General features: G+C 40.3%; 51 non-coding genes across 51 annotated transcripts; all 51 read left to right on the top strand.

The window, feature by feature from the left end:
* Positions 1-742: 742 nt before the first annotated feature.
* On the top strand, positions 743-815 carry Trnaa-ugc (transfer RNA alanine (anticodon UGC)). The gene has a single exon. It is a non-coding gene; the product is annotated as a tRNA-Ala (tRNA).
* Positions 816-1,015: 200 nt separating this feature from the next.
* On the top strand, positions 1,016-1,088 carry Trnaa-agc (transfer RNA alanine (anticodon AGC)). Its single transcript has one exon. It is a non-coding gene; the product is annotated as a tRNA-Ala (tRNA).
* A 1,214-nt stretch (positions 1,089-2,302) lies between these two features.
* On the top strand, positions 2,303-2,375 carry Trnaa-ugc (transfer RNA alanine (anticodon UGC)). Its single transcript has one exon. It is a non-coding gene; the product is annotated as a tRNA-Ala (tRNA).
* Positions 2,376-2,874: 499 nt separating this feature from the next.
* On the top strand, positions 2,875-2,947 carry Trnaa-ugc (transfer RNA alanine (anticodon UGC)). Its single transcript has one exon. It is a non-coding gene; the product is annotated as a tRNA-Ala (tRNA).
* Positions 2,948-3,446: 499 nt separating this feature from the next.
* Positions 3,447-3,519, top strand: Trnaa-ugc (transfer RNA alanine (anticodon UGC)). Its single transcript has one exon. It is a non-coding gene; the product is annotated as a tRNA-Ala (tRNA).
* A 213-nt stretch (positions 3,520-3,732) lies between these two features.
* Positions 3,733-3,805, top strand: Trnaa-ugc (transfer RNA alanine (anticodon UGC)). Its single transcript has one exon. It is a non-coding gene; the product is annotated as a tRNA-Ala (tRNA).
* Positions 3,806-4,018: 213 nt separating this feature from the next.
* Trnaa-ugc (transfer RNA alanine (anticodon UGC)) lies at positions 4,019-4,091 on the top strand. The gene has a single exon. It is a non-coding gene; the product is annotated as a tRNA-Ala (tRNA).
* Positions 4,092-4,161: 70 nt separating this feature from the next.
* Trnaa-ugc (transfer RNA alanine (anticodon UGC)) lies at positions 4,162-4,234 on the top strand. The gene has a single exon. It is a non-coding gene; the product is annotated as a tRNA-Ala (tRNA).
* A 70-nt stretch (positions 4,235-4,304) lies between these two features.
* On the top strand, positions 4,305-4,377 carry Trnaa-ugc (transfer RNA alanine (anticodon UGC)). Its single transcript has one exon. It is a non-coding gene; the product is annotated as a tRNA-Ala (tRNA).
* A 499-nt stretch (positions 4,378-4,876) lies between these two features.
* Positions 4,877-4,949, top strand: Trnaa-agc (transfer RNA alanine (anticodon AGC)). Its single transcript has one exon. It is a non-coding gene; the product is annotated as a tRNA-Ala (tRNA).
* Positions 4,950-6,162: 1,213 nt separating this feature from the next.
* Trnaa-ugc (transfer RNA alanine (anticodon UGC)) lies at positions 6,163-6,235 on the top strand. Its single transcript has one exon. It is a non-coding gene; the product is annotated as a tRNA-Ala (tRNA).
* A 499-nt stretch (positions 6,236-6,734) lies between these two features.
* Positions 6,735-6,807, top strand: Trnaa-ugc (transfer RNA alanine (anticodon UGC)). Its single transcript has one exon. It is a non-coding gene; the product is annotated as a tRNA-Ala (tRNA).
* Positions 6,808-7,306: 499 nt separating this feature from the next.
* On the top strand, positions 7,307-7,379 carry Trnaa-ugc (transfer RNA alanine (anticodon UGC)). The gene has a single exon. It is a non-coding gene; the product is annotated as a tRNA-Ala (tRNA).
* Positions 7,380-8,164: 785 nt separating this feature from the next.
* Trnaa-ugc (transfer RNA alanine (anticodon UGC)) lies at positions 8,165-8,237 on the top strand. Its single transcript has one exon. It is a non-coding gene; the product is annotated as a tRNA-Ala (tRNA).
* Positions 8,238-9,165: 928 nt separating this feature from the next.
* Trnaa-ugc (transfer RNA alanine (anticodon UGC)) lies at positions 9,166-9,238 on the top strand. The gene has a single exon. It is a non-coding gene; the product is annotated as a tRNA-Ala (tRNA).
* A 70-nt stretch (positions 9,239-9,308) lies between these two features.
* Trnaa-agc (transfer RNA alanine (anticodon AGC)) lies at positions 9,309-9,381 on the top strand. Its single transcript has one exon. It is a non-coding gene; the product is annotated as a tRNA-Ala (tRNA).
* A 356-nt stretch (positions 9,382-9,737) lies between these two features.
* Positions 9,738-9,810, top strand: Trnaa-ugc (transfer RNA alanine (anticodon UGC)). Its single transcript has one exon. It is a non-coding gene; the product is annotated as a tRNA-Ala (tRNA).
* Positions 9,811-11,310: 1,500 nt separating this feature from the next.
* Positions 11,311-11,383, top strand: Trnaa-ugc (transfer RNA alanine (anticodon UGC)). Its single transcript has one exon. It is a non-coding gene; the product is annotated as a tRNA-Ala (tRNA).
* A 70-nt stretch (positions 11,384-11,453) lies between these two features.
* Trnaa-ugc (transfer RNA alanine (anticodon UGC)) lies at positions 11,454-11,526 on the top strand. Its single transcript has one exon. It is a non-coding gene; the product is annotated as a tRNA-Ala (tRNA).
* Positions 11,527-11,882: 356 nt separating this feature from the next.
* Trnaa-ugc (transfer RNA alanine (anticodon UGC)) lies at positions 11,883-11,955 on the top strand. Its single transcript has one exon. It is a non-coding gene; the product is annotated as a tRNA-Ala (tRNA).
* A 70-nt stretch (positions 11,956-12,025) lies between these two features.
* Trnaa-ugc (transfer RNA alanine (anticodon UGC)) lies at positions 12,026-12,098 on the top strand. Its single transcript has one exon. It is a non-coding gene; the product is annotated as a tRNA-Ala (tRNA).
* Positions 12,099-12,740: 642 nt separating this feature from the next.
* Positions 12,741-12,813, top strand: Trnaa-ugc (transfer RNA alanine (anticodon UGC)). The gene has a single exon. It is a non-coding gene; the product is annotated as a tRNA-Ala (tRNA).
* A 70-nt stretch (positions 12,814-12,883) lies between these two features.
* Trnaa-ugc (transfer RNA alanine (anticodon UGC)) lies at positions 12,884-12,956 on the top strand. The gene has a single exon. It is a non-coding gene; the product is annotated as a tRNA-Ala (tRNA).
* Positions 12,957-13,026: 70 nt separating this feature from the next.
* Trnaa-ugc (transfer RNA alanine (anticodon UGC)) lies at positions 13,027-13,099 on the top strand. The gene has a single exon. It is a non-coding gene; the product is annotated as a tRNA-Ala (tRNA).
* A 356-nt stretch (positions 13,100-13,455) lies between these two features.
* Positions 13,456-13,528, top strand: Trnaa-ugc (transfer RNA alanine (anticodon UGC)). Its single transcript has one exon. It is a non-coding gene; the product is annotated as a tRNA-Ala (tRNA).
* A 785-nt stretch (positions 13,529-14,313) lies between these two features.
* Trnaa-ugc (transfer RNA alanine (anticodon UGC)) lies at positions 14,314-14,386 on the top strand. The gene has a single exon. It is a non-coding gene; the product is annotated as a tRNA-Ala (tRNA).
* A 1,213-nt stretch (positions 14,387-15,599) lies between these two features.
* Trnaa-ugc (transfer RNA alanine (anticodon UGC)) lies at positions 15,600-15,672 on the top strand. Its single transcript has one exon. It is a non-coding gene; the product is annotated as a tRNA-Ala (tRNA).
* Positions 15,673-15,742: 70 nt separating this feature from the next.
* Positions 15,743-15,815, top strand: Trnaa-ugc (transfer RNA alanine (anticodon UGC)). Its single transcript has one exon. It is a non-coding gene; the product is annotated as a tRNA-Ala (tRNA).
* A 1,214-nt stretch (positions 15,816-17,029) lies between these two features.
* Positions 17,030-17,102, top strand: Trnaa-ugc (transfer RNA alanine (anticodon UGC)). The gene has a single exon. It is a non-coding gene; the product is annotated as a tRNA-Ala (tRNA).
* A 69-nt stretch (positions 17,103-17,171) lies between these two features.
* Positions 17,172-17,244, top strand: Trnaa-ugc (transfer RNA alanine (anticodon UGC)). The gene has a single exon. It is a non-coding gene; the product is annotated as a tRNA-Ala (tRNA).
* A 630-nt stretch (positions 17,245-17,874) lies between these two features.
* Trnaa-agc (transfer RNA alanine (anticodon AGC)) lies at positions 17,875-17,947 on the top strand. Its single transcript has one exon. It is a non-coding gene; the product is annotated as a tRNA-Ala (tRNA).
* Positions 17,948-18,017: 70 nt separating this feature from the next.
* Positions 18,018-18,090, top strand: Trnaa-ugc (transfer RNA alanine (anticodon UGC)). Its single transcript has one exon. It is a non-coding gene; the product is annotated as a tRNA-Ala (tRNA).
* A 356-nt stretch (positions 18,091-18,446) lies between these two features.
* Trnaa-agc (transfer RNA alanine (anticodon AGC)) lies at positions 18,447-18,519 on the top strand. Its single transcript has one exon. It is a non-coding gene; the product is annotated as a tRNA-Ala (tRNA).
* A 70-nt stretch (positions 18,520-18,589) lies between these two features.
* On the top strand, positions 18,590-18,662 carry Trnaa-agc (transfer RNA alanine (anticodon AGC)). The gene has a single exon. It is a non-coding gene; the product is annotated as a tRNA-Ala (tRNA).
* Positions 18,663-21,305: 2,643 nt separating this feature from the next.
* On the top strand, positions 21,306-21,378 carry Trnaa-agc (transfer RNA alanine (anticodon AGC)). The gene has a single exon. It is a non-coding gene; the product is annotated as a tRNA-Ala (tRNA).
* Positions 21,379-21,448: 70 nt separating this feature from the next.
* On the top strand, positions 21,449-21,521 carry Trnaa-ugc (transfer RNA alanine (anticodon UGC)). The gene has a single exon. It is a non-coding gene; the product is annotated as a tRNA-Ala (tRNA).
* A 70-nt stretch (positions 21,522-21,591) lies between these two features.
* Positions 21,592-21,664, top strand: Trnaa-agc (transfer RNA alanine (anticodon AGC)). Its single transcript has one exon. It is a non-coding gene; the product is annotated as a tRNA-Ala (tRNA).
* Positions 21,665-21,734: 70 nt separating this feature from the next.
* On the top strand, positions 21,735-21,807 carry Trnaa-ugc (transfer RNA alanine (anticodon UGC)). Its single transcript has one exon. It is a non-coding gene; the product is annotated as a tRNA-Ala (tRNA).
* A 70-nt stretch (positions 21,808-21,877) lies between these two features.
* Positions 21,878-21,950, top strand: Trnaa-ugc (transfer RNA alanine (anticodon UGC)). Its single transcript has one exon. It is a non-coding gene; the product is annotated as a tRNA-Ala (tRNA).
* A 70-nt stretch (positions 21,951-22,020) lies between these two features.
* Trnaa-ugc (transfer RNA alanine (anticodon UGC)) lies at positions 22,021-22,093 on the top strand. Its single transcript has one exon. It is a non-coding gene; the product is annotated as a tRNA-Ala (tRNA).
* Positions 22,094-22,163: 70 nt separating this feature from the next.
* Positions 22,164-22,236, top strand: Trnaa-ugc (transfer RNA alanine (anticodon UGC)). Its single transcript has one exon. It is a non-coding gene; the product is annotated as a tRNA-Ala (tRNA).
* Positions 22,237-23,021: 785 nt separating this feature from the next.
* On the top strand, positions 23,022-23,094 carry Trnas-uga (transfer RNA serine (anticodon UGA)). The gene has a single exon. It is a non-coding gene; the product is annotated as a tRNA-Ser (tRNA).
* Positions 23,095-23,164: 70 nt separating this feature from the next.
* Trnaa-ugc (transfer RNA alanine (anticodon UGC)) lies at positions 23,165-23,237 on the top strand. The gene has a single exon. It is a non-coding gene; the product is annotated as a tRNA-Ala (tRNA).
* A 642-nt stretch (positions 23,238-23,879) lies between these two features.
* On the top strand, positions 23,880-23,952 carry Trnaa-ugc (transfer RNA alanine (anticodon UGC)). Its single transcript has one exon. It is a non-coding gene; the product is annotated as a tRNA-Ala (tRNA).
* A 213-nt stretch (positions 23,953-24,165) lies between these two features.
* Trnas-uga (transfer RNA serine (anticodon UGA)) lies at positions 24,166-24,238 on the top strand. The gene has a single exon. It is a non-coding gene; the product is annotated as a tRNA-Ser (tRNA).
* A 499-nt stretch (positions 24,239-24,737) lies between these two features.
* On the top strand, positions 24,738-24,810 carry Trnaa-ugc (transfer RNA alanine (anticodon UGC)). Its single transcript has one exon. It is a non-coding gene; the product is annotated as a tRNA-Ala (tRNA).
* A 356-nt stretch (positions 24,811-25,166) lies between these two features.
* Trnaa-ugc (transfer RNA alanine (anticodon UGC)) lies at positions 25,167-25,239 on the top strand. The gene has a single exon. It is a non-coding gene; the product is annotated as a tRNA-Ala (tRNA).
* Positions 25,240-25,452: 213 nt separating this feature from the next.
* On the top strand, positions 25,453-25,525 carry Trnaa-ugc (transfer RNA alanine (anticodon UGC)). The gene has a single exon. It is a non-coding gene; the product is annotated as a tRNA-Ala (tRNA).
* A 213-nt stretch (positions 25,526-25,738) lies between these two features.
* Trnaa-ugc (transfer RNA alanine (anticodon UGC)) lies at positions 25,739-25,811 on the top strand. The gene has a single exon. It is a non-coding gene; the product is annotated as a tRNA-Ala (tRNA).
* Positions 25,812-26,024: 213 nt separating this feature from the next.
* Positions 26,025-26,097, top strand: Trnaa-ugc (transfer RNA alanine (anticodon UGC)). The gene has a single exon. It is a non-coding gene; the product is annotated as a tRNA-Ala (tRNA).
* Positions 26,098-26,169: 72 nt separating this feature from the next.
* Positions 26,170-26,242, top strand: Trnaa-ugc (transfer RNA alanine (anticodon UGC)). Its single transcript has one exon. It is a non-coding gene; the product is annotated as a tRNA-Ala (tRNA).
* The last annotated feature ends 241 nt before the right edge of the window (positions 26,243-26,483 follow it).

The raw sequence follows: 26,483 nt of genomic DNA, 5'->3' as shown, positions 1-26,483 counted from the left end.
TTAAATGGTCTAAAAGAAGTGGAACATGGGGAATTAGCTCAATTGGTAGAGCGCTCGCTTTGCATGCGAGAGATACCGGGATCGATGCATGGATTCTCCAACATTCCTTTTAATAGAAAATGTGAGTATAGATTTTTTGTACATTAAATGGTCTAAATGAAGTGGAACATGGGGAATTAGCTCAATTGGTAGAGCGCTCGCTTAGCATGCGATAGGTACCTAGATCGATGCCCGGATTCTCCAACATTCCTTTTAATAGAAAATGTGAGTATAGATTTTTTGTACATTAAATGTTCTAAATAAAGTGGAACATGGGGAATTAGCTCAATTGGTAGAGCGCTCGCTTTGCATGCGAGAGGTACCGGGATCGATGCCATGATCCTCCAACATTCCTTTTAATAGAAAATGTGAGTATAGATTTTTTGTACATTAAATGGTCTGAATGAAGTTGAACATGGGGAATTAGCTCAATTTGTAGAGCGCTCGCTTTGCATACGAGAGGTACCGGGATCGATGCCCGGATTCTCCAACATTCCTTTTAATAGAAAATATGAGTATAGATTTTTTGTACAGTAAATGGTCTAAATGAAGTGGAACATGGGGAATAAGCTCAATTTGTAGAGCGCTCATTTTGCATGCGAGAGGTACCGGGATCGATGCCCGGATTCTCCAACATTCCTTTTAATAGAAAATGTGAGTATAGATTTTTTGTACATTAAATCGTCTAAATTAAGTGGGACATGGGGAATTAGCTCAATTGGTAGAGCGCTCGCTTTGCATGCGAGAGGTACCGGGATCGATGCCCGGATTCTCCAACATTCCTTTTAATAGAAAATATGAGTATAGATTTTTTGTACATTAAATTTTCTAAATGAAGTCGATCCTGGGGAATTAGCTTAATTGGTAGAGCGCTCGCTTAGCATGCGAGAGGTACCGGATTCTCCAACATTCCTTTTAATAGAAAATGTGAGTATAGATGTTTTGTACATAAAATGTTCTAAATGAAGTGGAACATGGGGAATTAGCTCAATTGGTAGAGCGTTTGCTTAGCATGCGAGAGGTACCGGGATCGATGCCCGGATTCTCCAACATTCTTTTCAATAGATAATGTGAATATAGATTTTTTGTACATTAAATAGTCTTAATGAAGTGGAATATGGGGAAATAGCTCAATTGGTAGATCGCTCGCTTTGTATGCGAGAGGTACCGGGATCGATGCCCGGATTCTCCAACATTCCTTTTAATAGAAAATGTGAGTATAGATTTTTTGTACATTAAATTGTCTAAATGAAGTGGAACATGGGGAATTAGCTCAATTGGTAGAGCGCTCGCTGTGCATGCGAGAAGTACCGGGATCGATGCCCGGATTCTCCAACATTCCTTTTAATAGAAAATGTGAGTATAGATTTTTTGTACATTAAATTGTCTAAATGAAGTGGAACATGGGGAATTAGCTGAATTGGTAGAGCGCTCGGTTTGCATGCGAGAGGTACCGGGATCGATGCCCGGATTCTCCAACATTCCTTTTAATAGAAAATGTTAGTATAGATTTTTTGTACATTAAATGGTCTAAATGAAATGGAACATGGGGAATTAGCTCAATTGGTAGAACGGTCGCTTTGCATGCGAGAGGTACCGGGATCGATGCATGGATTCTCCAACATTCCTTTTAATAGAAAATGTGAGTATAGATTTTTTGTACATTAAATGGTCTAAATGAAGTGGAACATGGCCAATTTGCTCAATTGGTAGAGCGCTCGCTTTGCATGCGAGAGGTACCGGGATCAATACCCGGATTCTCCAACATTCCTTTTAATGGAAAATGTGAGTATAGATTTTTTGAACATTAAATGTTCTAAATAAAGTGGAACATGGGGAATTAGCTCAATTGGTAGAGAGCTCGCTTTGCATGCGAGAGGTACCGGGATCGATGGCATGATCCTCCAACATTCCTTTTAATAGAAAATGTGAGTATAGATTTTTTGTACATTAAATAGTCTGAATGAAGTTGAACATGGGGAATTAGCTCAATTTGTAAAGCGCTCGCTTTGCATGCGAGAGGTACCTGGATCGATGCCCGGATTCTCCAACATTCCTTTTAATAGAAAATGTGAGTATAGATTATTTGTACATTAAATGGTCTAAATGAAGTGGAACATGGGGAATTAGCTCAATTTGTAGAGCGCTCATTTTGCATGCGAGAGGTACCGGGATCGATGCCCGGATCCTCCAAGATTCCTTTTAATAGAAAATGTGAGTATAGATTGTTTTTACATTAAATCGTCTAAATTAAGTGGGACATGGGGAATTAGCTCAATTGGTAGAGCGCTCGCTTTGCATGCGAGAGGTACCGGGATCGATGCCCGGATTCTCCAACATTCCTTTTAATAGAAAATGTGAGTATAGATTGTTTGTACATTAAATATTCTGAATGAAGTGGAACATGGGGAATTAGCTCTATTGGTAGAGCGGTCGCTTTGCAAGCGAGAGGTACCAGGATCGATGCCCGGATTCTCCAGCATTCCTTTTCATAGGAAATTAGAGTAAAGATTTTTTGTACATTAAATGTTCTAAATGAAGTGGAACATGGGGAATTAGCTCAAATGATAGAGCGCTCACTTAGCATGCGAGAGGTACCGGGATCGATGCCCGGATTCTCCAACATACGTTTTAATAGAAAATATGAGTATAGATTTTTTGTACATTAAATGTTCTAAATGAAGTGGATCCTGGGGAATTAGCTCAATTGGTAGAGATCTCGCTTAGCATGCGAGAGGTACCGGGATCGATGCCCGGATTCTCCAACATTCCTTTTAATAGAAAATGTGAGTATAGATTTTTTGTACATTAAATGTTCTAAATGAAGTGGAACATGGGGAATTAGCTCAATTGGTAGAGCGCTCGCTTTGCATGCGAGAGGTACCGGGATCGATGCCCGGATTCTCCAACATTCCTTTTAATAGAAAATGTGAGTATAGATTTGTTGTAAATTAAATGGTCTAAATGAAGTGGAACATGGGGAATCAGCTCAATTGGTAGAGAGCTCGCTTTGCATGCGAGAGGTACCGGGATCGATGCCCGGATTCTCCAACATTCCTTTTAATAGAAAATGTGAGTATAGATTTGTTGTAAATTAAATGGTCTAAATGAAGTGGAACATGGGGAATCAGCTCAATTGGTAGAGCGCTCGCTTTGCATGCGAGAGATACCGGGATCGACGCCCGGATTCTCCAACATTCCTTTTAATAGAAAATGTGAGTATAGATATTTTTTACATTAAATGGTCTAAAAGAAGTGGAACATGGGGAATTAGCTCAATTGGTAGAGCGCTCGCTTTGCTTGCGAGAGGTACCGGGATAGATGCCCGGATTCTCCAACATTCCTTTTAATAGAAAATGTGAGTATAGATATTTTGTACATTAAATGGTCTAAAAAAAGTGGAACATGGGGAATTATCTCAATTGGTAGAGCGCTCGCTTTGCATGCGAGAGGTACCGGGATCGATGCCCGGATTCTCCAACATTCCTTTTAATAGAAAATGTGAGTATCGATTTGTTGTACATTAAATGGTCTAAATGAAGTGGAACATGGGGAATTAGCTCAATTGGTAGAGCGCCTGCTTTGCATGCGAGAGGTACCGGGATCGATGCCATAATCCTCCAACATTCCTTTTAATAGAAAATGTGAGTATAGATTTTTTGTACATTAAATGGTCTGAATGAAGTTGAACATGGGGAATTAGCTCAATTTGTAGAGCGCTCGCTTTGCATGCGAGAGGTACCGGGATCGATACCCGGATTCTCCAACATTCCTTTTAATAGAAAATGTGAGTATAGATTTTTTGTACATTAAATGGTCTAAATGAAGTGGAACATGGGGAATTAGCTCAATTTGTAGAGCGCTCATTTTGCATGCGAGAGGTACCGGGATCGATGCCCGGATTCTCCAACATTCCTTTTAATAGGAAGTGTGAGTATAGATTGGTTGTACATTAAATGGTCTAAATTAAGTGGGACATGGGGAATTAGCTCAATTGGTAGAGCGCTCGCTTTGCATGCGAGAGGTACCGGGATCGATGCCCGGATTCTCCGGCATTCCTTTTAATAGAAAATGTGAGTATAGATTTTGTGTACAGTAAATGGTCTAAATGAAGTGGAACATGGGGAATTAGCTCAATTGGTAGAGCGCTCGCTTTGCATGCGAGAGGTACCGGGATCGATGCCCGGATTCTCCAACATTCCTTTTAATAGAAAATGTGAGTATAGATGTTTTGTACATTAAATGACCTAAATGAAGTCGAACATGGGGAATTAGCTCAATTGGTAGAGCGCTCGCTTTGCATGCGAGAGGTACCGGGATCCATGCCCGGATTCTCCAACATTCCTTTTCATAGAAAATGTGAGTATAGTTTTTTTGTACATTAAATGTTCTAAATAAAGTGGAACATGGGGAATTAGCTCAATTGGTAGAGCGCTCGCTTTGCATGCGAGAGGTACCGGGATCGATGCCATGATCCTCCAACATTCCTTTTAATAGAAAATGTGAGTATAGATTTTTTGTACATTAAATGGTCTGAATGAAGTTGAACATGGGGAATTAGCTCAATTTGTAGAGCGCTCGCTTTGCATGCGAGAGGTACCGGGATCGATGCCCGGATTGTCCAACATTCCTTTTAATAGAAAATGTGAGTATAGATTTTTTGTACATTAAATTGTCTAAATGAAGTGGAACATGGGGAATAAGCTCAATTTGTAGAGCGCTCATTTTGCATGCGAGAGGTACCGGGATCGATGCCCGGATTCTCCAACATTCCTTTTAATAGAAAATGTGAGTATAGATTTTTTGTACATTAAATTGTCTAAATGAAGTGGAACATGGGGAATTAGCTCAATTGGTAGAGCGTTTGCTTAGCATGCGAGAGGTACCGGGATCGATGCCCGGATTCTCCAACATTCTTTTCAATAGATAATGTGAATAAAGATTTTTTGTACATTAAATAGTCTTAATGAAGTGGAATATGGGGAATAGCTCAATTGGTAGATCGCTCGCTTTGTATGCGAGAGGTACCGGGATCGATGCCCGGATTCTCCAACATTCCTTTTAATAGAAAATGTGAGTATAGATTTTTTGTACATTAAATGTTCTAAATGAAGTGGAACATGGGGAATTAGCTCAATTGGTAGAGCGCTCGCTGTGCATGCGAGAAGTACCGGGATCGATGCCCGGATTCTCCAACATTCCTTTTAATAGAAAATGTGAGTATAGATTTTTTGTACATTAAATTGTCTAAATGATGTGGAACATGGGGAATTAGCTGAATTGGTAGAGCGCTCGGTTTGCATGCAAGAGGTACCGGGATCGATGCCCGGATTCTCCAACATTCCTTTTAATAGAAAATGTTAGTATAGATTTTTTGTACATTAAATGGTCTGAATGAAATGGAACATGGGGAATTAGCTCAATTGGTAGAACGGTCGCTTTGCATGCGAGAGGTACCGGGATCGATGCATGGATTCTCCAACATTCCTTTTAATAGAAAATGTGAGTATAGATTTTTTGTACATTAAATGGTCTAAATGAAGTGGAACATGGGGAATTAGCTCAATTGGTAGAGCGCTCGCTTTGCATGGGAGAGGTACCGGGATCGATGCCCGGATTCTCCAACATTCCTTTTAATAGAAAATGTGAGTATAGATTTTTTGAACATTAAATGTTCTAAATAAAGTGGAACATGGGGAATTAGCTCAATTGGGAGAGCGCTCGCTTTGCATGCGAGAGGTACCGGGATCGATGCCATGATCCTCCAACATTCCTTTTAATAGAAAATGTGAGTATAGATTTTTTGTACATTAAATGGTCTGAATGAAGTTGAACATGGGGAATTAGCTCAATTTGTAAAGCGCTCGCTTTGCATGCGAGAGGTACCGGGATCGATGCCCGGATTCTCCAACATTCCTTTTAATAGAAAATGTGAGTATAGATTATTTGTACATTAAATGGTCTAAATGAAGTGGAACATGGGGAATTAGCTCAATTTGTAGAGCGCTCATTTTGCATGCGAGAGGTACCGGGATCGATGCCCGGATCCTCCAAGATTCCTTTTAATAGAAAATGTGAGTATAGATTGTTTTTACATTAAATCGTCTAAATTAAGTGGGACATGGGGAATTAGCTCAATTGGTAGAGCGCTCGCTTTGCATGCGAGAGGTACCGGGATCGATGCCCGGATTCTCCAACATTCCTTTTAATAGAAAATGTGAGTATAGATTATTTGTACATTAAATGGTCTAAATGAAGTGGAACATGGGGAATTAGCTCAATTTGTAGAGCGCTCATTTTGCATGCGAGAGGTACCGGGATCGATGCCCGGATCCTCCAAGATTCCTTTTAATAGAAAATGTGAGTATAGATTGTTTTTACATTAAATCGTCTAAATTAAGTGGGACATGGGGAATTAGCTCAATTGGGAGAGCGCTCGCTTTGCATGCGAGAGGTACCTGGATCGATGCCCGGATTCTCCAACATTCCTTTTCATAGAAAATGTGAGTATAGATTATTTGTACATTAAATGGTCTTAATTAAGTGGAACATGGGGAATTAGCTCAATTTGTAGAGCGCTCATTTTGCATGCGAGAGGTACCGGGATCGATGCCCGGATCCTCCAAGATTCCTTTTAATAGAAAATGTGAGTATAGATTGTTTTTACATTAAATCGTCTAAATTAAGTGGGACATGGGGAATTAGCTCAATTGGTAGAGCGCTCGCTTTGCATGCGAGAGGTACCGGGATCGATGCCCGGATTCTCCAACATTCCTTTTAATAGAAAATGTGAGTATAGATTGTTTGTACATTAAATATTCTGAATGAAGTGGAACATGGGGAATTAGCTCAATTGGTAGAGCGGTCGCTTTGCAAGCGAGAGGTACCAGGATCGATGCCCGGATTCTCCAGCATTCCTTTTCATAGGAAATTAGAGTAAAGATTTTTTGTACATTAAATGTTCTAAATGAAGTGGAACATGGGGAATTAGCTCAAATGATAGAGCGCTCACTTAGCATGCGAGAGGTACCGGGATCGATGTACGGATTCTCCAACATACGTTTTAATAGAAAATATGAGTATAGATTTTTTGTACATTAAATGTTCTAAATGAAGTGGATCCTGGGGAATTAGCTCAATTGGTAGAGATCTCGCTTAGCATGCGAGAGGTACCGGGATCGATGCCCGGATTCTCCAACATTCCTTTTAATAGAAAATGTGAGTATAGATTTTTTGTACATTAAATGTTTTAAATGAAGTGGAACATGGGGAATTAGCTCAATTGGTAGAGCGCTCGCTTTGCATGCGAGAGGTACCGGGATCGATGCCCGGATTCTCCAACATTCCTTTTAATAGAAAATGTGAGTATAGATTTGTTGTAAATTAAATGGTCTAAATAAAGTGGAACATGGGGAATTAGCTCAATTGGTAGAGAGCTCGCTTTGCATGCGAGAGGTACCGGGATCGATGCCCGGATTCTCCAACATTCCTTTTAATAGAAAATGTGAGTATAGATATTTTTTACATTAAATGGTCTAAAAGAAGTGGAACATGGGGAATTAGCTCCATTGGTAGAGCGCTCGCTTTGCTTGCGAGAGGTACCGGGATCGATGCCCGGATTCTCCAACATTCCTTTTAATAGAAAATGTGAGTATAGATTTTTTGTACATTAAATGGTCTGAATGAAGTTGAACATGGGGAATAAGCTCAATTTGTAGAGCGCTCGCTTTGCATGCGAGAGGTACCGGGATCGATGCCCGGATTCTCCAACATTCCTTTTAATAGAAAATGTGAGTATAGATTTTTTGTACATTAAATGGTCTAAATGAAGTGGAACATGGGGAATTAGCTCAATTTGTAGAGCGCTCATTTTGCATGCGAGAGGTACCGGGATCGATGCCCGGATTCTCCAACATTCCTTTTAATAGGAAGTGTGAGTATAGATTGGTTGTACATTAAATGGTCTAAATTAAGTGGGACATGGGGAATTAGCTCAATTGGTAAAGCGCTCGCTTTGCATGCGAGAGGTACCGGGATCGATGCCCGAATTCTCCAACATTCCTTTTAATAGAAAATGTGAGTATAGATTTTGTGTACAGTAAATGGTCTAAATGAAGTGGAACATGGGGAATTAGCTCAATTGGTAGAGCGCTCGCTTTGCATGCGAGAGGTACCGGGATCGATGCCCGGATTCTCCAACATTCCTTTTAATAGAAAATGTGAGTATAGATGTTTTGTACATTAAATGACCTAAATGAAGTGGAACATGGGGAATAAGCTCAATTGGTAGAGCGCTCGCTTTGCATGGGAGAGGTACCGGGATCCATGCCCGGATTCTCCAACATTCCTTTTCATAGAAAATGTGAGTATAGTTTTTTTGTACATTAAATGTTCTAAATAAAGTGGAACATGGGGAATTAACTCAATTGGTAGAGCGCTCGCTTTGCATGCGAGAGGTACCGGGATCGATGCCATGATCCTCCAACATTCCTTTTAATAGAAAATGTGAGTATAGATTTTTTGTACATTAAATGGTCTGAATGAAGTTGAACATGGGGAATTAGCTCAATTTGTAGAGCGCTCGCTTTGCATGCGAGAGGTACCGGGATCGATGCCCGGATTGTCCAACATTCCTTTTAATAGAAAATGTGAGTATAGATTTTTTGTACATTAAATTGTCTAAATGAAGTGGAACATGGGGAATTAGCTCAATTGGTAGAGCGCTCGCTTTGCATGCGAGAGGTACCGGGATCGATGCCATGATCCTCCAACATTCCTTTTAATAGAAAATGTGAGTATAGATTTTTTGTACATTAAATGGTCTGAATGAAGTTGAACATGGGGAATTACCTCAATTTGCAGAGCGCTCGCTTTGCATACGAGAGGTACCGGGATCGATGCCCGGATTCTCCAACATTCCTTTTAATAGAAAATGTGAGTATAGATTTTTTGTACATTAAATGGTCTAAATGAAGTGGAACATGGGGAATAAGCTCAATTTGTAGAGCGCTCATTTTGCATGCGAGAGGTACCGGGATCGATGCCCGGATTCTCCAACATTCCTTTTAATAGAAAATGTGAGTATAGATTTTTTGTACATTAAATCGTCTAAATTAAGTGGGACATGGGGAATTAGCTCAATTGGTAGAGCGCTCGCTTTGCATGCGAGAGGTACCGGGATCGATGCCCGGATTCTCCAACATTCCTTTTAATAGAAAATGTGAGTATAGATGTTTTGTACATAAAATGTTCTAAATGAAGTGGAACATGGGGAATTAGCTCAATTGGTAGAGCGTTTGCTTAGCATGCGAGAGGTACCGGGATCGATGCCCGGATTCTCCAACATTCTTTTCAATAGATAATGTGAATATAAATTTTTTGTACATTAAATAGTCTTAATGAAGTGGAATATGGGGAAATAGCTCAATTGGTAGATCGCTCGCTTTGTATGCGAGAGGTACCGGGATCGATGCCCGGATTGTCCAACATTCCTTTTAATAGAAAATGTGAGTATAGATTTTTTGTACATTAAATGTTCTAAATGAAGTGGAACATGGGGAATTGGCTCAATTGGTAGAGCGCTCGCTGTGCATGCGAGAAGTACCGGGATCGATGCCCGGATTCTCCAACATTCCTTTTAATAGAAAATGTGAGTATAGATTTTTTGTACATTAAATCGTCTAAATGAAGTGGAACATGGGGAATTAGCTCAATTGGTAGAGCGCTCGCTTTGCATGCGAGAGGTACCGGGATCGATGCCCGGATTCTCCAACATTCCTTTTCATAGAAAATGTGAGTATAGATTTTTTGTACATTAAATGGTCTAAATGAAATGGAACATGGGGAATTAGCTCAATTGGTAGAACGGTCGCTTTGCATGCGAGAGGTACCGGGATCGATGCATGGATTCTCCAACATTCCTTTTAATAGAAAATGTTAGTATAGATTTTTTGTACATAAAATGGTCTAAATGAAATGGAACATGGGGAATTAGCTCAATTGGTAGAACGGTCGCTTTGCATGCGAGAGGTACCGGGATCGATGCCCGGATTCTCCAACATTCATTTTCATAGAAAATGTGAGTATAGATTGTTTGTACATTATATGGTCTAAATGAAGTGGAACATGGGGAATTAGCTCAATTGGTAGAGCGCTCGCTTTGCATGCGAGAGGTACCGGGATCGATGCATGGATTCTCCAACATGCCTTTTAATAGAAAATGTGAGTATAGATTTTTTGTACATTAAATGGTCTAAATGAAGTGGAACATGGGGAATTAGCTCAATTGGTAGAGCGCTCGCTTTGCATGCGAGAGGTACCGGGATCGATGCCATGATCCTCCAACATTCCTTTTAATAGAAAATGTGAGTATAGATTTTTTGTACATTAAATGGTCTGAATGAAGTTGAACATGGGGAATTAGCTCAATTTGTAAAGCGCTCGCTTTGCATGCGAGAGGTACCTGGATCGATGCCCGGATTCTCCTACATTCCTTTTAATAGAAAATGTGAGTATAGATTATTTGTACATTAAATGGTCTAAATGAAGTGGAACATGGGGAATTAGCTCAATTTGTAGAGCGCTCATTTTGCATGCGAGAGGTACCGGGATCGATGCCCGGATCCTCCAAGATTCCTTTTAATAGAAAATGTGAGTATAGATTGTTTTTACATTAAATCGTCTAAATTAAGTGGGACATGGGGAATTAGCTCAATTGGTAGAGAACTCGCTTTGCATGCGAAAGGTACCGGGATCGATGCCCGGATACTCCAACATTCCTTTTAATAGAAAATGTGAGTATTGATTTTTTGTACATTAAATGGTCTAAATGAAGTGGAACATGGGGAATTAGCTCAATTGGTAGAGCGCTCGCTTTGCATGCGAGAGGTACCGGGATTGATGGCCGGATTCTCCAACATTCCTTTTAATAGAAAATACGAGTATAGATTTGTTGTACATTAAATGGTCTAAATAAAGTTGAACATGGGGAATTAGCTCAATTGGTAGAGCGCTCGCTTTGCATGCGAAAGGTACCGGGATCGATGCCCGGATACTCCAACATTCCTTTTAATAGAAAATGTGAGTATAGGTTTTTTGTACATTAAATGGTCTAACTGAAGTGGAATATGGGGACTTAGCTCAATTGGTAGAGCGCTCGCTTTGCATGCAAAAGGTACCGGGATCGATGCCCGGATACTCCAACATTCCTTTTAATAGAAAATGTGAGTATAGATTTTTTGTACATTAAATGGTCTAACTGAAGTGGAATATGGGGACTTAGCTCAATTGGTAGAGCGCTCGCTTTGCATGCGAGAGGTACCGGGATCGATGCCCGGATTCTCCAACGTTCCTTTTCATAGAAAATGAGAGTATAGATTTGTTGTACATTAAATGTTCTAGATGAAGTGGAACATGGGGAATTCGCTCAATTGGTAGAGCGCTCGCTTTGCATGCGAGAGGTACCGGGATCGATGCCCGGATTCTCCGGCATTCCTTTTAATAGAAAATGTGAGTATAGATTGTTTGTACATTAAATGGTCTAAATAAAGTGGAACATGGGGAATTAGCTCAATTGGTAGGGCGCTCGCTTTGCATGCGAAAGGTACCGGGATCGATGCCCGGATACTCCAACATTCCTTTTAATAGAAAATGTGAGTATAGATTTTTTGTACATTAAATGGTCTAACTGAAGTGGAATATGGGGACTTAGCTCGATTGGTAGAGCGCTCGCTTTGCATGCGAGAGATACCGGGATCGATGCCCGGATTCTCCAACGTTCCTTTTCATAGAAAATGAGAGTATAGATTTGTTGTACATTAAATGTTCTAGATTAAGTGGAACATGGGGAATTAGCTCAATTGGTAGAGCGCTCGCTTTGCATGCGAGAGATACCGGGATCGACGCCCGGATTCTCCAACATTCCTTTTAATAGAAAATGTGAGTATAGATTTGTTGTACATTAAATGGTCTAAATGAAGTGGAACATGCGGAATTAGCTCAATTGGTAGAGCGCTCGCTTTGCATGCGAGAGGTACCGGGATCGATGCCCGGATTCTCCAACATTCCTTTTAACAGAAAATGTGAGTATAGATTTTTTGTACATTAAATGTTCTAAATGAAGTGGAACATGGGGAATTAGCTCAATTGGTAGAGCGCTCGCTTTGCATGCTAAAGGTAACGGGATCGATGCCCGGATTCTCCTACATTCCTTTTAATAGAAAATGTGAGTATAGTTTTTTTGTACATTAAATGTTCTTAATAAAGTGGGTCATGGGGAATTAGCTCAATTGGTAGAGCGCTCGCTTTGCATGCGAGAGGTACCGGGATCGATGCCATGATCCTCCAACATTCCTTTTAATAGAAAATGTGAGTATAGATTTTTTGTACATTAAATGGTCTGAATGAAGTGGAACATGGGGAATTAGCTCAATTTTTAGAGCGCTGGCTTTGCATGCGAGAGGTACCGGGATCGATGCCCGGATTGTCCAACATTCCTTTTAATAGAAAATGTGAGTATAGATTTTTTGTACATTAAATGGTCTAAATGAAGTGGAACATGGGGAATTAGCTCAATTTGTAGAGCGCTCATTTTGCATGCGAGAGGTACCCGGATCGATGCCCGGATTCTCCAACATTCCTTTTAATAGAAAATGTGAGTATAGATTTGTTGTACATAAAATGGTCTAAATTAAGTGGGACATGGGGAATTAGCTCAATTGGTAGAGCGCTCGCTTTGCATGCGAGAGGTACCGGGATCGATGCCCGGATTCTCCAACATTCCTTTTAATAGAAAATTTTAGTATAGATTTTTTGTACATTAAATGTTCTAAATGAAGTGGAACATGGGGAATTAGCTCAATTGGTAGAGCGCTCGCTTTGCATGTGAGAGGTACCGGGATCGATGCCCGGATTCTCCAACGTTCCTTTTAACAGAAAATGTGAGTATAGATGTTTTGTACATTAAATGACCTAAATGAAGTGGAACATGGGGAATTAGCTCAATTGGTAGAGCGCTCGCTTTGCACGCGAGAGGTATCGGGATCGATGCCCGGATTCTCCAACATTCCTTTTAATAGAAAATGTGAGTATAGATTTGTTGTACATTAAATGGTCTAAATTAAGTGGGACATGGGGAATTATCTCAATTGGTAGAGCGCTCGCTTTGCATGCGAGAGGTACCGGGATCGATGCCCGGATTCTCCCACATTCATTTTAATAGAAAATGTGAGTATAGATTTGTTGTACATTAAATGGTCTAAATGAAGTGGTACATGGGGAATTAGCTCAATTGGTAGAGCGCGCGCTTTGCATGCGAGAGGTACCGGGATCGGTGCCCGGATTCTCCAACATTCCTTTTAATAGAAAATGTGAGTATAGATTGTTTGAACATTAAATGGTCTAAATGAAGTGGAACATGGGGAATTAGCTCAATTGGTAGAGCGCTCGCTTTGCATGCGAGAGGTACCGGGATCGATGCCCGGATTCTCCAACATTCCTTTTAATAGAAAATGTGAGTATATATTTTGTGTACATTAAATGGTCTAAATAAAGCGGAACATGGGGAATTAGCTCAATTGGTAGAGCGCTCGCTTTGCAGGCGAAAGGTACCGGGATCGATGCCCGGATACTCCAACATTCCTTTTAATAGAAAATGTTAGTATAGATTTTTTGTACATAAAATGATCTAACTGAAGTGGAATATGGGGACTTAGCTCAATTGGTAGAGCGCTCGGTTTGCATGCGAGAGGTACCGGGATCGATGCCCGGAATCTCCAACATTCCTTTTCATAGAAAATTTGAGTATAGATTTTTTGTACATTAAATGTTCTAAATGAAGTGGAACATGGGGAATTAGCTCAGTTGGTAGAGCGCTCGCTTTGCGTTCGAGAGGTACCTGGATCGATGCCCGGATTCTCCAACATTCCTTTTAATAGAAACTGTGAGTATAGATTTTTTGTACATTAAATGTTCTAAATGAAGTGGAACATGGGCAATTAGCTCAATTGGTAGAGACCTCGCTTTGCATGCGAGAGGTACCGGGATCGATGCCCGGAGTCTCCAACATTCCGTTTAATAGAAAATGTGAGTATAGATTGTTTGTACATTAAATGTTCTAAATTAAGTGGCACATGGGGAATTAGCTAAATTGGTAGAGCTGTCGATTTGCATGCCAGAGGTACCGGGATCGATTGCCGGATTCTCCAACATTCCTTTTAATAGAAAATGTCAGTATAAATGTTTTGTACATTAAATGTTCTAAATTAAGTGGAACATGGGGAATTAGCTCAATTGGTAGAGTTCTCGCTTTGCATGCAAGAGGTACCGGGATCGATACCCGGATTCTCCAATATAACTTTAAATAGAAAATGAGAGTATAGATTTTTTGTACATTAAATGTTCTAAATTAAGTGGAACATGGGGAATTAGCTCAATTGGTGGAACGCTCGCTTCGCATGCGACAGGTACCGGGATCGATGCCCGGGTTCTCCAACATTCCTTTTAATAGAAAATGTGAGTATAGATTTTTTGTACATTAAATGGTCTAATTGAAGCCGCAGATGGGGAATTAGCTCAATTGGTAGAGCGCTCGCTTTGCATGCGAGTGGTACCTGGATCTATGCCCGGATTCTCCAACATTCCTTTTCATAGAAAATGTGAGTATAGATGTTTTGTTCATTAAATGTTCTTAATGAAGTGGAACATGGGGGATTTGCTCAATTGGTCGAGCGCTCGCTTTGCATGCGAGAGGTACCGGGATCGATACCCGGAGTCTCCAACATTCCTATTAATAGAAAATGTGAGTATAGATTTTTTTTACATTAAATGTTCTAAATGAAGTGGAACATTGGGAATTAGCTCAATTGGTAGTGCGCTCGCTTTTCATGCGAGAGGTACCGGGATCGATGTCCGGATTCTCAAAATTCCTTTTAATAGAAAATGTGAGTATAGATTTTTTGTACATTAAATGTTCTAAATGAAGTGGAACATTGGGAATTAGCCCAACTTGTAGAGCGCTCGCTTTGCATGCGAGAGGTACCGGGATCGATGCCCGGATTCTCCAACATTCATTTTCATAGAAAATGTGAGTATAGATTTTTTGTACATTAAATGTTCTAAATGAAGTTCAAGATGGGGAATTAGCTCAATTGATAGAGCGCTCGCTTTGTATGCGAGAGGTACCGGAATCGATGCCCGGATTCTCCAACATTCCTTTTAATAGAAAATGTGAGTATAGATTGTTTGTACATTAAATGTTCAACATAAAGTGGAACATGGGGAATTAGCTCAATTGGTAGAGCGCTCTCTTTGCGATCGAGAGGTACCGGGATCGATGCCCTGAATCTCCAACATTCCTTTTTATAGAAAATGTGAGTATAGATTTTTTGTACATTAAATGTTCTAAATGAAGCCGAAGATTGGGAATTAGCTCAATTGGTAGAGCGCACGATTTGCATGCGAGAGGTACCGGGATCGATGCCCGGATTCTCCAACATTAATTTTCATAGAAAATGTGAGTATAGATGTTTTGTACATTAAATGTTCTAAATGAAGTGGACCATGGGGAATTAGCTCAATTGGTAGAGCGCTCGCTTTGCATGCGAGAGGTACCGGGATCGATACCCGGATTCTCCAACATTCCTTTTAATAGAAAATGTGAGTATAGATTGTTTGTACATTAAATGTTCTAAATGAAGTGGAACATGGGGAATTAGCTCAATTGGTAGAGCGCTCGCTTTGCATGCGGGAGGTACCGGGATCGATGCCCGGATTCTCCAACCTTCCTTTTCATAGAACATGTGAGTATAGATGTTTTGTACATTTAATGTTCTAAACGAAGTGGAACATGAGGAATGAGCTTGATTGGTAGAGTGCTCGCTTTGCATGCGAGAGGTACCTGGATCGATGCCCGGATACTCCAACATTCCTTTTCATAGAAAATGTTAGTATAGATTTTTTGTACATGAAATGTTTTAAATGAAGTGGAACATGGGGAATTAGCTCAATTGGTAAAGCGCTCGCTTTGCATGCGAGAGGTTACGGGATCGATGCCCGGATTCTCCTACATTCCTGTCAATAGAAAATGTGAGTATAGATTTTTTGTACATTACATGTTCTAAATGAAGTTGAACATTGGGAATAAGCTCAATTGGTTGAGAGCTCGCTTTGCATGCGAGAGGTACCGGGATCGATGCCCTGATTCTCCAACATCCCTGTTAATAGAAAATGTGAGTATAGATTTTTTGTACATTAAATGTTCTAAATGAAGTGGAACATGGGGAATTAGCTCAATTTGTAGAGCGCTCGCTTTGACTGCGAGAGGTACCGGGATCGATGGCATGATTCTCCAACATTCCTTTTCATAGAAAATGTGAGTATAGAGTTATTGTACATTAAATGTTCTAAATGAAGTGGCACATGGGGAATTAGCTCAATTGGTAGAGCGCTCGCTTTGCATGCGAGAGGTACCGGGATCGATGCCCAGATTCTACATCATTCCGTTTAATAGAAAATGTGAGTATAGATTTTTTGTACATTAAATGTTCTAAATGAAGTGGAACATTGGGAATTAGCTCAATGTGTAGAGCGCTCGCTTTGCATGCGAGAGGTACCGCGATCGATGCCCAGATTCTCCAACATTCCGTTTAATAGAAAATGTGAGTATAGATTTTTTGTACATTACATGTTCTACATGAAGTGGAACATGAGGAATTAGCTCAATTGGTAGAGCACTCGCTTTGCATGCGAGAGGTACCGGGATCGATGCCCGGATTCTCCAGCATTCCTTTTCATAGAAAATGAAAGTATAGATTTTTTGTACATTAAATGTTCTAAATGAAGTGGAACATGGGGAATTAGCTCAATTGGTAGAGCGCTCGCTTTGCACGCGAGAGGTACCGGGATCGATGCGCGGATCCTCCAACATTCCTTTTAATAGAAAAGGTGAGTATAGATTTTTTGATCATTAAATATTCTAAATGAAGTGGAACATGGGGAATTAGCTCAATTGGTAGAGCGCTCGCTTTGCATGCGAGAGGTACCGGGATCGATGCCCGGATTCTCCTGCATTCCTTTTAATAGAAAGTTAGAGTATAGTTTTTTGTACATTAAATGTTCTAAATGAAGTGGAACATGGGGAATTAGCTCAATTGGTAGAGCGCTCGCTTTGCATGCGAGAGGTACCGGGATCGATGCCCAGATTCCCCAACATTCAATTTAATAGAAAATGTGAGTATAGATTTTTTGTACATTACATGTTCTAAATGAAGTGGAACATGAGGAATTAGCTCAATTGGTAGAGCGCTCGCTTTGCATGCGGGAGGTACCGGAATCGATGCCCGGATTCTCCAGCATTCCTTTTCATAGAAAATGAGATTATAGATTTTTTGTACATTAAATGTTCTAAATGAAGTGGAACATGGGGAATTAGGTTAATTGGTAGAGCGCTCGCTTTGCATGCGAGAGGTACCGGGATCGATGCCCAGATTCTCAAACATTCCTTTTAATAGAAAATGTGAGTATAGATTTTTTGTACATTAAATATTCTAAATGAAGTGGAACATGGGGAATTACCTCAATTGGTAGAGCGCTCGCTTTGCATGCGAGAGGTACCGGGATCGATGCCCGGATTCTTCAATATACGTTTTAATAGAAAATGTAAGTATAGTTGTTTTGTACATTAAATGGTCTAAATGAAGTGGAACATGGGGAATTAGCACAATTGGTAGAGCGTTTACTTAGCATGCGAGACGTACCGGGATTCTCCAACATTCTTTTCAATAGAAAATTTGAATATAGATTTTTTGTACATTAAATGTTCGAAATGAAGTGGAACATGGGGAATTAGCTCAATTGGTAGAGCGCTCGCTTAGCATGCGAGAGGTACCGGGATCGATGCCCGGATTCTCCAACATTCATTTTAATAGAAAATGTGTGTATAGATTTTTTGTACATTAAATGCTCTTAATGAAGTGGAACATGGGGGATTAGCTCAATTGGTAGAGCGCTCGCTTTGCATGCGAGAGGTACCGGGATCGATGCCCGGATTCTCCAACATTCCTTTTCATAGAAAATGTGAGTATAGAGTTTTTGTACATTAAATATTCTAAATGAAGTGGAACATGGTGAATAAGCTCAATTGATAGAGCGCTCGCTTTGCATGCGAGAGGTACCGGGATCGATGCCCGGATTCTCCAACATTCCTTTTCATAGAAAATGTGAGTATAGATTTATTGTACATTAAATGCTCTAAATGAAGTGGAACATGGGGAATTAGCTCAATTTGTAGAGCGCTCGCTTTGCATGCGAGAGGTACCGGGATCGATGGCATGATTCTCCAACATTCCTTTTAATAGAAAATGTGAGTATAGATTTTTTTTACATTAAATGTTCTAAATGCAGTGGAACATGGGGAATTAGCTCAATTGGTAGAGCGTTTGCTTAGCATGCGAGAGGTACCGGGATCGATGCCCGGATTCTCCAACATTCTGGTCAATAGATAATGTGAATATAGATTTTTTGTGCATTAAATGTTCTAAATGAAGTCGAACATGGGGGATTAGCTCAATTGGTAGAGCGCTCGCTTAGCATGCGAGAGGTACCGGGATCGATGCCCGGATTCTCCAACATTATTTTTAATAGAAAATGTGAGTATAGTTTTTTTGTAGATTAAATGTTTTAAATGAAGTGGAACATGGGGAATTAGCTAAATTATTTGAGCGCTCTCTTTGCATGCGAGAGGTACCTGGATCGATGCCCGGATTCTCCAACATTCCTTTTCATAGAAAATGTGAGTATAGTTTTTTTGTACATTAAATGTTCTAAATGAAGTGGAACGTGGGGAATAAGCTCAATTGGTAGAGCGCTCGCTTTGCATTCGAGAGGTTTCGGGATCGATGCCCGGATTCTCCAACATTCCTATTAAAAGAAAATGTGAGTATAGATTTTTTGTACATTAAATGTTCTAAATGAAGCCGAAGATTGGGAATTGGCTCAATTGGTGGAGCGCTCGCTTAGCATGCGAGATGTACGTGGATCGATGCCCGGAATCTCCAACATTCCTTTTCATAGAAAATTTGAGTATAGATTTTTTGTACATTAAATGTTCTAAATGAAGTGGAACATGGGCAATTAGCTCAATTGGTAGAGACCTCGCTTTGCATGCGAGAGGTACCGGGATCGATGCCCGGAGTCTCCAACATTCCGTTTAATAGAAAATGTGAGTATAGATTGTTTGTACATAAAATGTTCTAAATGAAGTGGCACATGGGGAATTAGCTCAATTGGTAGAGCTGTCGATTTGCATGCCAGAGGTACCGGGATCGATTGCCGGATTCTCCAACATTCCTTTTAATAGAAAATGTCAGTATAAATGTTTTGTACATTAAATGTTCTAAATGAAGTGGAACATGGGGAATTAGCTCAATTGGTAGAGCGCTCACTTTGCATGCAAGAGGTACCGGGATCGATACCCGGATTCTCCAATATAACTTAAAATAGAACATGAGAGTATAGATTTTTTGTACATTAAATGTTCTAAATGAAGTTGAACATGGTGAATGAGCTCAATTGGTTGAACGCTCGCTTCGCATGCGACAGGTACCGGGATCGATGCCCGCATTCTCCAACATTCCTTTAAATAGAAAATGTGAGTATAGATTTTTTGTACATTAAATGGTCTAATAAAGCCGAAGATGCGGAATTAGCTCAATTGGTAGAGCGCTCGCTTTGCATGCGAGTGGTACCTGGATCGATGCCCGGATTCTCCAACATTCCTTTTCATAGAAAATGTGAGTATAGATTTTTTGTTCATTAAATGTTCTTAATGAAGTGGAACATGGGGGATTTGCTCAATTGGTCGAGCGCTCGCTTTGCATGCGAGAGGTACCGGGATCGATACCCGGAGGCTCCAACATTCCTATTAATAGAAAATGTGAGTATAGATTTTTTTTACATTAAATGTTCTAAATGAAGTGGAACATTGGGAATTAGCTCAATTGGTAGTGCGCTCGCTTTTCATGCGAGAGGTACCGGGATCGATGCCCGGATTCTCCAACATTCCTTTTAATAGAAAATGTGAGTATAGATGTTTTGTACATTAAATGTTCTAAATGAAGTGGAACATTGGGAATTAGCCCAACTTGTAGAGCGCTCGCTTTGCATGCGAGAGGTACCGGGATCGATACCCGGATTCTCCAACATTCCTTTTAATAGAAAATGTGAGTATAGATTGTTTGTACATTAAATGTTCTAAATTAAGTGGAACATGGGGAATTAGCTCAATTTGTAGAGCGCTCGCTTTGCATGCGAGAGGTACCGGGATCGATGCCCGGATTCTCCGACATTCCTTTTCATAGAAAATGTGAGTATAGATTTTTTGTACATTAAATGTTCTAAATTAAGTTCAAGATGGGGAATTAGCTCAATTGGTAGAGCGCTCGCTTTGTATGCGAGAGGTACCGGAATCGATGCCCGGATTCTCCAACATTCCTTTTCATAGAAAATGTGAGTATAGATTGTTTGTACATTAAATGTTCAACATAAAGTGGAACATGGGGAATTAGCTCAATTGGTAGAGCGCTCTCTTTGCGATCGAGAGGTACCGGGATCGATGCCCGGAATCTCCAACATTCCTTTTTATAGAAAATGTGAGTATAGATTTGTTGTACATTAAATGTTCTAAATGAAGCCGAAGATGGGGAATTAGCTCAATTGGTAGAGCGCACGATTTGAATGCGAGAGGTACCGGGATCGATGCCCGGATTCTCCAACATTCCTTTTCATAGAAAATGTTAGTATAGATTTTTTGTACATGAAATGTTGTAAAGGAAGTTGAAAATTGGGAATTAGCTCAATTGGTTGAGAGCTCGCTTTGCATGCGAGAGGTACCAGGATCGATACCCTGATTCTCCAACATCCCTGTTAATAGAAAATGTGAGTATAGATTTTTTGTACATTAAATGTTCTAAATGAAGTGGAACATTGGGAATTAGCTCAATTTGTAGAGCGCTCGCTTTGCATGCGAGAGGTACCGGGATCGATGGCATGTTTCTCCAACATTCCTTTTAATAGAAAATGTGAGTATAGATTTTTTTTACATTTAATGTTCTAAATGCAGTGGAACATGGGGAATTAGCTCAATTGGTAGAGCGTTTGCTTAGCATGCGAGAGGTACCGGGATATATACCCGGATTCTCCAACATTCTGGTCAATAGATAATGTGAATATAGATTTTTTGTGCATTAAATATTCTAAATGAAGTCGAACATGGGGAATTAGCTCAATTGGAAGAGCACTCGCTTAGCATGCGAGAGGTACCGGGATCGATGCCCGGATTCTCCAACATTCCTTTTAATAGAAAATGTGAGTATAGATTTTTTGTACATTAAATGTTCTAAATGAAGTGGAACATGAGGAATTAGCTCAATTGGTAGAGCGCTCGCTTTGCATGCGAGAGGTACCGGGATCGATGCCCGGATTCTCCAACATTCCTTTTAATAGAAAATGTGAGTATAGAATTTTTGTACATTAAAGGTTCTAAATGCAGTCGAGCATGGGGAATTAGCTCAATTGGTAGAGCGCTCGCTTAGCATGCGAGAGGTACCGGGATCGATGCCCGGATTCTCCAACATTCATTTTAATAGAAAATGTGTGTATAGATTTTTTGTACATTGAATGCTCTTAATGAAGTGGAACATGGGGGATTAGCTCAATTGGTAGAGCGCTCGCTTTGCATGCGAGAGGTACCGGGATCGATGCCCGGATTCTCCAACATTCCTTTTCATAGAAAATGTGAGTAGAGAGTTTTTGTACATTAAATGTTCTATATGAAGTGGAACATGGTGAATTAGCTCAATTGGTAGAGCGCTCGCTTTGCATGCGAGAGGTACCGGGATCGATGCCCGGATTCTCCAACATTCCTTTTCATAGAAAATGTGAGTATAGATTTATTGTACATTAAATGTTCTAAATGAAGTGGAACATGGGGAATTAGCTCAATTGGTAGAGCGCTCGCTTTGCATGCGAAAGATACCGGGATCGATGCCCGGATTCTCCAACATTCCTTTTAATAGAACATGTGAGTATAGATTGTTTGTACATTAAATGTTCCAAATGTAGTGGAACGCGGGGAATTAGCTCAATTGGTAGAGCGCTCGCTTTGCATGCGAGAGGTACCGGGATCGATGCCCGGATTCTCCAACATTCCTTTTAATAGAAAATGTAAGTATAGATTTTTTGTACATTAAATGTTCAAAATGAAGTGGAACATGGGGAATTAGCTACATTGGTAGAGCGCTCGCTTTGCATGCGAGAGGTACCGGGATCGATACCCGGATTCTCCAACATTCCATTTCATAGAAAATGTAAGTATAGATTTTTTGTACATTAAATGTTCTAAATGAAGTGGAACATGGGGAATTAACTTAATTGGTAGAACGCTTGCTTTGCAAGCGAGAGGTACCGGCATCGATGCCCGGATTCTCCAACATTCCTTTTAATAGAAAATGTGAGTATAGATTTTTTGTACATTAAATGTTCTAAATGAAGTGGAACATGGGGAATTAACTTAATTGGTAGAACGCTTGCTTTGCAAGCGAGAGGTACCGGCATCGATGCCCGGATTCTCCAACATTCCTTTTAATAGAAAATGTGAGTATAGATTTTTTGTACATTAAATGTTCTAAATGAAGTGGAACATGGGGAGTTAGCGCAATTGGTAGTCCGCTCGCTTTGCATGCGAGAGGTACGTGAATCGATGCCCGGATTCTCCAACATTACTTTTCATAGAAAATGTGAGTATAGATTTTTTGTACATTAAATGTTGTAGATGAAGTTGAACATGGGGAAATAGCTCAATTGGTAGAGAGCTCGCTTTGCATGCGAGAGGTACCGGGGTCGATGCCCGTATTCTCCAACATTACTTTTCATAGAAAATGTGAGTATAGATTTTTTGTACATTAAATGTTCTAAAGTAAGCTGAAAATGGGGAATTAGCTCAATTGGTAGAGCGCTCGCTTTGAATGCGAGAGGTACCGGGATCGATGCCCGGATTCTCCAACATTACTTTTCATAGAAAATGTGAGTATAGATTTTTTGTACATTAAATGTTCTAGATGAAGTGGAACATGGGGAATTAGCTCAATTGGTAGAGCGCTCGCTTTGCATGCGAGAGGTACCGGGATCGATGCCCGTATTCTCCAACATTCCTTTTAATAGAAAATGTGAGTATAGATTTTTTGTACATTAAATGTTCTAAACGAAGTGGAACATGGGGAATTAGCTCCATTGGTAGAGCGCTCGCTTTGCACGCGAGAGATACCGGGATCGATGCCCGGATTCTCCACCATTCCTTTTCATAGAAAATGTGAGTATAGATTTTTTTTACATTAAATGTTCTGAACGAAGTGGGACATGGGGAATTAGCTCAATTGGTAGAGCGCTCGCTTTGCATACGAGAGGTACTGGGATCGATGCCCGGATTCTCCAACATTCCTTTTAATAGAAAATGTGAGTATAGATGTTTTATACATTAAATGTTCTAAATTAAGTGGAACATGGGGAATTAGCTCAATTGGTAGAGAACTCGCTTTGCATGCGAGAGGTACCGGGATCGATGCCCGGATTCTCCAACATTCCTTTTCATAGAAAATAGGAGTATAGATTTTTTATACATTAAATGTACTAAATGAAGTTGAACACGGGGAATTAGCTCAATTTGTAGAGCGCTCGCTTCGCGTGCGAGAGGTACCGGGATCGATGCCCGGATTCTCCAACATTGTTTTTAATCGAACATGTTAGTATAGATTTTTTGTACATTAAATGGTCTTTATGCAGTGGAACATGGGGAATTAGCTCAATTGGTAGAGCGCTCGCTTTGCATGCGAGAGGTACCGGGATCGATGCCCGGATTCTCCAACATTCCTTTTCATAGAAAATGTGAGTATAGATTTTTTGTACATTAAATGGTCTAAACCAAGTGGAACATGGGGAATTAGCTCAATTGGTAGAGCGCTCGCTTTGCATGAGAAAGATACCGGGATTGATGACCGGATTCTCCAACATTCCTTTTAATAGAAAATGTGAGTATAGATTTTTTGTACATTAAATGTTCTAAATGAAGTAGAACATGGGGAATTGGCTCAATTGGTAGAGCGCTCGCTTTGAATGCGAGAGGTATCGGGATCGATGCCCGGATTCTCCAACATTACTTTTCATAGAAAATGTGAGTATAGATTTTTTGTACCTTAAATGTTCTTAATGAAGTGGAACATGGGGAATCAGCTCAATTGGTAGAGCGCTCGCTTTGCGTGCGAGAGGTACCCGGATCGATGCCCGGATTCTCCAACATTCCTTTTAATAGAAAATGTGAGTATAGATTTTTTGTACATTAAATGTTCTAGATGAAGTGGAACATGGGGAATTAGCTCAATTAGTAGAGCGCTCGCTTTGCATGCGAGAGGTACCGGGATCGATGCCTGGATTCTCCAACATTCCTTTTCATGGAAAATGTGAGTATAGATGTTTTGTACATTAAATGTTCTAAGTGAAGTGGAACATGGGGAATTAGCTCAATTGGAAGAGCGCTCGCTTTGCATGAGAGAGGTACCGGGATCGATGCCCGGATTCTACAACATTCCTTTTCATAGAAAATGTGAGTATAGATCTTTTGTACATTAAATGTTCTAAACGAAGTGGAACATGGGGAATTAGCTCAATTGGTAGAGCGCTCGCTTTGCATGCGAGAGGTACCGGGATCGATGCCCGGAATCTCCAACATATCTTTTCATAGAAAATGTGAGTATAGATTTTTTTTACATTAAATTTTCTGAACAAAGTGGAACATGGGGAATTAGCACAATTGGTAGAGCGCTCGCTTTGCATGCGAGAGGTACCGGGATCGATGCCCGGATTCTCCAACATTTCTTTTAATAGAAAATGTGAGTATAGATTTTTTATACATTAAATGTTCTAAATGAAGTGGAACATGGGTAATTAGCTCAATTGGTAGAGCGCTCGCTTTGCATGCGAGAGGTACCGGGATCGATGCCCGGATTCTCCAACATTCCTTTTAATAGAAAATGTGAGTATAGATTTTTTGTACATCAAATGTTCTAAATTAAGTAGAATATGGGGAATTGGCTCAATTGGTAGAGCGCTCGCTTTGCATGCGAGAGGTACCGGGATCGATGCCCGGATTCTCCAACATTCCTTTTCATAGAAAATGTGAGTGTAGATTTATTGTACATTAAATGTTCTAAAGTAAGCTGAAAATGGGGAATTACCTCAATTGGTAGAGCGCTCGCTTTGCATGCGAGAGGTACCGGGATCGATGCCCGGATTCTCCAACATTCCTTTTCATAGAAAATGTGAGTGTAGATTTATTGTACATTAAATGTTCTTAAGTAAGCTGAAAATGGGGAATTAGCTCAATTGGTAGAGCGCTCGCTTTGCATGCGAGAGGTACCGGGATCGATGCCCGGATTCTCCAACATTACTTTTCATAGAACATGTGAGTATAGATATTTTGTACATTAAATGTTCTAAATGAAGTGGAACATGGCGAATTAGCCCAATTGGAAGAGCGCTTGCTTTGCATACGAGAGGTACCGGGATCGATGCCCAGATTCTCCAACATTCCTTTTAATAGAAAATGTAATTATAGATTTTTTGTACATTAAATGTTCTAGATGAAGTGGAACATGGGGAATTAGCTCAATTGGTAGAGCGCTCGCTTTGCATGCGAGTGGTACCGGGATCGATGCCTGGATTCTCCAACATTCCTTTTCATGGAAAATGTGAGTATAGATTTTTTGTACATTAAATGTTCTAAGTGAAGTGGAACATGGGGAATTAGCTCAATTGGTAGAGCGCTCGCTTTGCATTAGAGAGGTACCGGGATCGATGCCCGGATTCTCCAACATTCCTTTTCATAGAAAATGTGAGTATAGATATTTTGTACATTAAATGTTCTAAACGAAGTGGAACATGGGGAATTAGCTCAATTGGTAGAGCGCTCGCTTTGCATGCGAGAGGTACCGGGATCGATGCCCGGATTCTCCAACATACCTTTTCATAGAAAATGTGAGTATAGATTTTTTTTTTACATTAAATGTTCTGAACAAAGTGGAACATGGGGAATTAGCTCAATTGGTAGAGCGCTCGCTTTGCATGCGAGAGGTACCGGGATCGATGCCCGGATTCTCCAACATTTCTTTTAATAGAAAATGTGAGTATAGATTTTTTATACATAAAATGTTCTAAATGAAGTGGAACATGGGTAATTAGCTCAATTGGTAGAGCGCTCGCTTTGCATGCGAGAGGTACCGGGATCGATGCCCGGATTCTCCAACATTCCTTTTAATAGAAAATGTGAGTATAGATTTTTTGTACATTAAATGTTCTAAATGAAGTAGAACATGGGGAATTGGCTCAATTGGTAGAGTTCT

This window comes from Euprymna scolopes, chromosome 39 (genome assembly GCF_053919585.1).
Source record: "Euprymna scolopes isolate OS-2025 chromosome 39, ASM5391958v1, whole genome shotgun sequence".
In the NCBI taxonomy this organism is placed as follows: Eukaryota; Metazoa; Mollusca; class Cephalopoda; order Sepiida; family Sepiolidae; genus Euprymna; species Euprymna scolopes.
This window is presented reverse-complemented; position numbering and strand designations above follow the sequence as displayed.